The sequence below is a fragment of the Ursus americanus genome, chromosome 27 (assembly GCF_024610735.1).
Source record: "Ursus americanus isolate L20-20 chromosome 27, mUrsAme1.1.p, whole genome shotgun sequence".
In the NCBI taxonomy this organism is placed as follows: Eukaryota; Metazoa; Chordata; class Mammalia; order Carnivora; family Ursidae; genus Ursus; species Ursus americanus.
In genome coordinates this window covers 8,621,745-8,628,323 of record NC_142153.1, presented here as the reverse complement: position 1 = coordinate 8,628,323, position 6,579 = coordinate 8,621,745, and the positions used below count along the sequence as shown (strand labels likewise).

The 6,579-nt window shown below is 46.8% G+C and overlaps 1 pseudogene; it reads right to left on the bottom strand.

Moving 5' to 3' along the window:
- Positions 1-2,375: 2,375 nt before the first annotated feature.
- Positions 2,376-5,624, bottom strand: LOC148107616 (forkhead box protein K2 pseudogene; annotated as a pseudogene).
- Between the last annotated feature and the right edge of the window lie 955 nt (positions 5,625-6,579).

The window sequence follows — 6,579 nt, the reverse complement described above, 5'->3', positions numbered from 1 at the left end:
AGAGTAAGTGAATTGTATGGACGAACTACCCTTCCAGGGCCCTGGTGAAGTATTCAGCTGTAACATAGATTAAAAATTCTCTGTGCACACTGTGTTTTCTCTTCATAATGAAGGGAGCTGTGCACAAAGGAATAGGGTGGTAGGGTATTAATTTGCTTCTGCTCTGCTGGGTCAAATGACACGCAAGAGGTTAGGTGTTTGTAATCCAAACATGCACAAAGTTCAGGAATGGAAGAAGCCTAGATTTTGGTTACTTTGGACAAATTACAGGTCCATATGGACCACTTCTTAAGATGACCCAGAGGAGAATTCAACTTTTTAATGGTCCTCTTGCTCATGCCAATATCACATAAAGACCAGAGGTTGTCTCTAGAGAGCCATGATAAGTCTTGTCTCACTGATTACTCTATTGCTAAATGTTTCTCTGTGGTAAGGATAAGTAGTTAACAAAGGCATGTTGGATATTCCAGTGAACCTTCTGAAAACTGTTGTGGTTACAATGTGATTAACTTATGTAAATGAATCAATGTGGCCAATGAACCAAGCTATGCACACAGAACGTATCCAGGAGGCGGAGAATCCCAAAGCTTAGTCACACTCAGGAGAGCAATGTGTAGTATTTAAAGGTGAATTCCAGAAGAAAAATGAAAAAAAGAACCCTGAGAATGATGTCTTTAATTCAAAAAGGCTCAACATGAAATGACAGACAGTTGAAAGATGGTTCTAGAATTTGTACATGTTGCTTTCACATAGATTCCTGGAGCAAAAGTAAAAAATCCGTGCGTTTACGGGAAGCTGGTCAGCCCAAGAGGCTGTCCTCAAGCTTCCACTGTGTACATGGTACCCATCCTATCTGCAGTCAGCAAATGTCACCAACCCCTTTCTTGTGCCAGTTATTATGTCCCAGGGGCAGATGAATTTTACTCTGCTATGTAGAATAATAGATCAGAGGGGTGAGTGAGTTAGCCTGAGACTTAAAATCTACGTGATTGTTGGAAACAATTATAGAGGGGAAGGTCAGAAAGAGAGATTTCGTGTGAAAAGGATAAGTTAGATTTGGCTTGTTTCATAATAATCATACGTCTTGAGTATAGAGCATCAAATTTTTTCCATTAAGAGATCATTAGTTTCCTTCTTAGCCCTCACTCACTAGGAATATCAAAATCAGGGTCATTGTGGCACTTTTATATGAATTACAATTGGTTATGATATGGTTGCAATTACTGATTTTTGGGAAATAATGTTGCTTTACTACCATTAGGTGAAAAATCGGAACGGGGATCCACATCTGTAGGTGTGTGATGTGAATAGTTCTCCTGGGGTTGGGCAGTGCACACCTGTATGATCATGTACAGAGCCCTGTCAGAGGAGATAGTGATTTAAAAAGAAATGGCTTACCTACTTCCCCAGAGCTTTATCTTTGAAATGACTACCGGAGATATAGGTACTGCTAAGCGATCAAGGGAAGAGGGAAAGGTCTGGAAATGGGACTTTATGAGATGCCCAAGCAAAGAGAGAAAGTCAGGGAAGGGGAATAAAGAGGAAGAGACTGTGAAGTTTTAGGAGAATTAGTTTTGGGCAGTATCATGAGTGTCCTCAGGATTCATAATCATTAAGATGGAAAGCATTACCTTCTGTTTTGCTTTTTAGAAGAGTTTGTGTGGGATTGGAATTGATTCTTTAAGTGTTTAGTGTAATGCACTGTGAAGGCATCTGGGTCTGCGTTTTTCTTGCTGGGATATACTTTAAAAATATATTATTAGTAGTATTTTTTAGGAGGCTTGTTTTATTTTATGAAGTCAACACAAAGGAGCAAAGTCAACACAGAAGAACAACCAACAAAAAGTAGCAGGAAAGAGACCCAGTTAAGAGCAGATTCCCGAGTCCAGCAGTTCTTTCAGTCATGGTTAACCTGGGGCCCAGCGTGGGGGTCCATCTGTCCAGTCTGTCTGTCCATCCTAGATGCATCTGGTAACACAGAAAACCTGCAGATGTCAAAGACCCCGTTATTTTGTAAAGAAAGTACACCTCAAAATATTCTAATTGCATGTGTGAACCACGAACTACTGTCTCATCTACCCGTGCCAGCCCCAAGGGTCCTGGGAGGGTGGTGGGGACTGTCCCTGCCTGTCCCAGCATCTTGCTGTGGAGTGACAAGCTGAGCTGGGGATGGGGAGACACTGCCAAACCAGGTTTTTTTGTCTGAGGTTTTGTTCAGGTGTGACTTCTGTCTTTTAGGAGTTTTGAGGCCACCTCAGTTGTGTGTTTTCAGTGCTGAGGTGAAGTCCAGCGGCCGGACCCTCTACCCACCGAGACAACGTGCTCCGAGTGTCGGTGGGAGGTGGTGTCTCCTTTTGGCACCACGGAGTTGAATATTAAAGTAAGAAAAGCTGTCGCAGTCGCTGGTTTTGGACACCTTTCTCCCTGCCGGCTGCCACACGCAGGGTGATGATGATGTTGTCGCCGCCGTCTTCCGTCTGGACCTTCTTCAGCTCCTGCTGTTCTGTCTTGTCGCCGTTCTGGCGCTTTGTGGGCAGGGAGGTCGACAACGATGCACGTGTTGCCATCGTGTCCAGAGGACTCGCCACATTGTTCACCTGGTTACGGCCAGCGGCAGGGATTGGCATCAGGTGAGTCCCGTTTCGTGGGACAGTTTTTGTTGGTTGCTGGTGCTGACCTAGAGGTGCCTGCTGCACTGTGGTGACCGTGTGGACAGGGGTGGTCTGTGGCTCCTGAATGATCCAGCTGGCAGCGCCCGCTGTGGCATGGTTAATGGCAGGAATAGGTTCCACTTTCACTTTTACTTCTTTGTGATCTCTATTGTCTTGCGACTCTGCCTTAGGAGGGGCCAGCACGGCCGCCTGAGTGACCAGAGCCTGGATGGCAACAGTGTACGTGCTTCCTGGGGCCAGGCCTGCCATACTGGTGACAGACACTGCGGGGATCTGTTGGGCGACGTGCGCCGTCTGCACTACAGGCTGCTGGGAGGTTGAGGTGGTCACGGGAGCAGCGACCGTGTAGGTGATGGGATCGATCGATCGTTGGTGGCAGCTGCCACTGCCCGGCCATTAAAACAGGCTGACGAGACAGAGGGGAGCCTGGTGCACCCTGGGCAAACCGTGCCTCCTGGATGATGGCCAGTTTAGGCTGTGAGGCACTGGGCTCAGGCTCCAGGGGGGCCAGTGAAACTTCCCTTGACAGGCTCTTGGGGGTCTGGGCACCACTGGCGAGTGCAGACAGCACTCCAGCATGATTGGGAGAGGCTGGGCCACTTCTGGAGAAGAGGGGTCCCAGAGGGTTTCTAAAGCAAGGCATGCCCATGGACCATCTTTTCCTAAAAGCCTGCTCTATGAATTTGCTTTCAGAGGCAGGATCTATCCTCCAGAATGAGCCCTTTTGCCTGGTTCTTCCTGGGAACGTGTTACTATGATGAAATAAGGATTCAGAGAGAGATTGTGGTGAATTGGATTCGGCCAGCTCTTGTCTGCTGTCTTGTAGTATGGATAATTTTTAGCGATGTGAGTATAAATTCCATTTAGGGTAAGTTGCTTCTCAGGAGCCATCGTAGTTTTCTGTCCTATGAATTCTGCATAGGAATAAGGTGCTTTGAATCCTTCTTGGGGCTGTCTCCACCAGAAGCTTCCTTTTCATTTTCTGGCTGCCAGTTGTCGGCCATTCACTTGAGGTCAGCTGGTATCACCCTGCTCCCCGGGGGCTGGATGGGCAGGAGTTGGCAGCACTGGGTTCTGGTGGGGGAAGGAAGGGGGCTGATGAGGGAAGGGGGCCATGGCGTTTGGAATGTGGATGGTCAGGGCCAAGATGTGGGCCTGCACAGGCTTCACCCGGGACCTGGGAGCCTCCTACTTCTCCGTCTTCTCACCGGACGGGGCAGTGAACGGGATCCTGAGATTTGTGCTCGGGAACCTGGAGGTGCACACGCGCGGCCGTTATCCGGTGGTGCCCTGCGCCTCTGGAACACGGCGTCCACCAACAGGGCAAACATCCGTTCTCACCGGGGCAGCGCAGGTAGAAGTCGCTGCTGGCATCGGGCCTGGGCTGGCCTGGAACGCTCTGGGGCGCCCAGCCATGGCCACCGCTGCCACTGCCCAGTGGGGGTGGAGGGAGGGAGGGTGTGAAGATCTCGAGGTGCTCCGCGAGATGAAGCTCAAGGGCAGGTGCTCACGTCAACCGAGGCCTGCAAGGAGTTGTGCGGGCTGGTCACCCAGCGCGTCTTCCTCAGGTACTCCAACACCTCCCGGCCCTCCAGGCGCGCCGTGGCCCAGCGGCCCCATGGGGACCCGCCACCTGCGCCCGGGCCGCCCCCTGGTGCCACTGCCTGTGGGAGGCCGGCCTAGCGCCCTGGGCCCATGAGAGCCAGGCCATCCCTGTCGCTGTCACCGCAGCCATGGTGCTGAGGGTCAGGTGAGGCCGCTGGCCGGGGAGCTCCAAGCCTGGGATATACTCTTTTTATTGCTCACTTGATCTTTTCCCTTGTTACAGGTCTGTTCAGATTATCTGTTTCCACTTGAGTCAGGTTTGGTAGTTTGTGTCTTCTTAGAAATATGTCCATTTCATATAGGTGACCTACTTTGCTGGCTGTTCATAACATTCCCTTATAATCCTTTTTATTTTTGTAAGGTGGGCAGTAATGCTCCCATTCCAAAATTTAATCATTTTAATGTTCTCTCTCTTCCTTCTTGGTCAGTCTAGTGAAAGGTTTGTCATTTTTGTTGATTTTTACAAAGAACCAACTTTTGGTTTTGTTTGCTCATCTCTTTTGTTTTATACTATTTCACTTATGTTTACTCTGTTATTTCCTTCCTTATGCTTGTTTTCGCCCCCTTATGCTTGTTTTAACTTTAGTTTGCTCTTTTTTTTTAAGATTATTTATTTATTTATTTGACAGACATAGACAGCCGGTGAGAGAGGGAACACAAGCAGGGGGAGTGGGAGAGGAAGAAGCAGGCTCCCAGTGAAGGAGCCCGATGTGGGACTCGATCCCGGAATGCCGGGATCAGGCCCTGAGCTGAAGACAGATGCCTAATGACTGCGCTACCAGGCGCCCCTAGTTTGCTCTTTTTACTTCACTCTTCCTGTACTGGAAAGTTAGGTTCTTGACTGGAGATTTTTTTTTAATACATCTGTAACTATATAAACACATCTGTAACTATAAACACTATAGGTGTTTGTTTACAGAAATTTGATGAGATGTACATAGACCATTTCGTAGATTCTGTTGAGTGTATTCCAAGGCATTCTGGCTGGCTACTCCCCATGAAATCATCAACATCTCCCTCTTCCTCCTTTCTTTTTCCTTCCCCTCCATATCTGAATTCCTTTTTCTCCATTCATAAATGCGAGACTGTTTTTCATGATTTGGAGCGTGTAACATCTATCATGGCTATAGTCTGCCGTATGTTTACTCTCCTGCAACGATGGAACTCCGCCAGGGCCTGGGACACTTGCTGCCTCCATATCGTTTTCTCCTCAATATCATCAAACCTCACGGTCTCTTCATCTTCACTGCAGAGGTGGATACATGTTGTATCATGTGTCGCTATCTCATTCCTTTGTATTACTGAACAGTATTCCACTTTATGGACATGCCACTTTGGTTTAACCATTTGTCAATGGATAGACTTGTTGGTTTTTTCCACTTTTTGGATCGTATGAACTATGCTGCCACGAATATGTACAAATTTTTGTGTGGACATATACTTTCCTTTTTCTTTGAGAGAGAGAGTGTGAGTCGGGGGGGAGAGGCTGAGAGAGAGGGTAAGGAAGAATCTTTTTTTAAATTATTTTTATTTTTAAATTTTATTTTATTTATTTTATAAATTAATTTATATTATATTTATAGTTTATCAATTAATGAACATATAGTGTAATATTAGTTTCAGAGGTAGAGTTTAGTGATTCATCAGTTGCATACAACACCCAGTGCTCATTCCATCAAGTACCCTCCTTAATGCCCATCGCCAGTTACCCCATCCCCCCACTGACCTCCCCTCCAGCAACCTTCGGTTTGCTTCCTATAGTTAAAAGTTTCTTTGGTTTGTCTCCCTCTCTGATTTCATGTTATTTTATTTTTCCTTTCCTTCCTCTATGATCTTCTGTTTTGTTTCTTGAATTCCACATATGAGTGAACTCATAGAATTGTCTTTCTGTGATTGACTTATTTCACTTAGCCTAATACCCTCTAGTTCCATCCACGTCATTGCAAATGGTGAAATTTCGTTTTCTTTCATGACTGAATAACATTCCATTGCATATCTATACCACATATTTTTTTAAATTTTATTTTCTGAAGATTTCATTTGTTTATTTAAAAGAGAGAGAGAACGAGTGGAGGGAGGGGCAGAGGGAGAAGGAGAAGCAGACTCCCTGCTGAGCAGGGAGCCTGATGTGGGGCTTCATCCCCGCGCCAGACCCTGGGATCATGACCTGAACCCAAGGCAGACACCTAACCGACGGAGCCACCCAAGCACCCTGTACCACATCTTTATGCATTCATTTGTTGATGGACATCTGGGCTCTCTCCATAGTTTGGCTATTGTGGACATTGCTGCTATAAACATT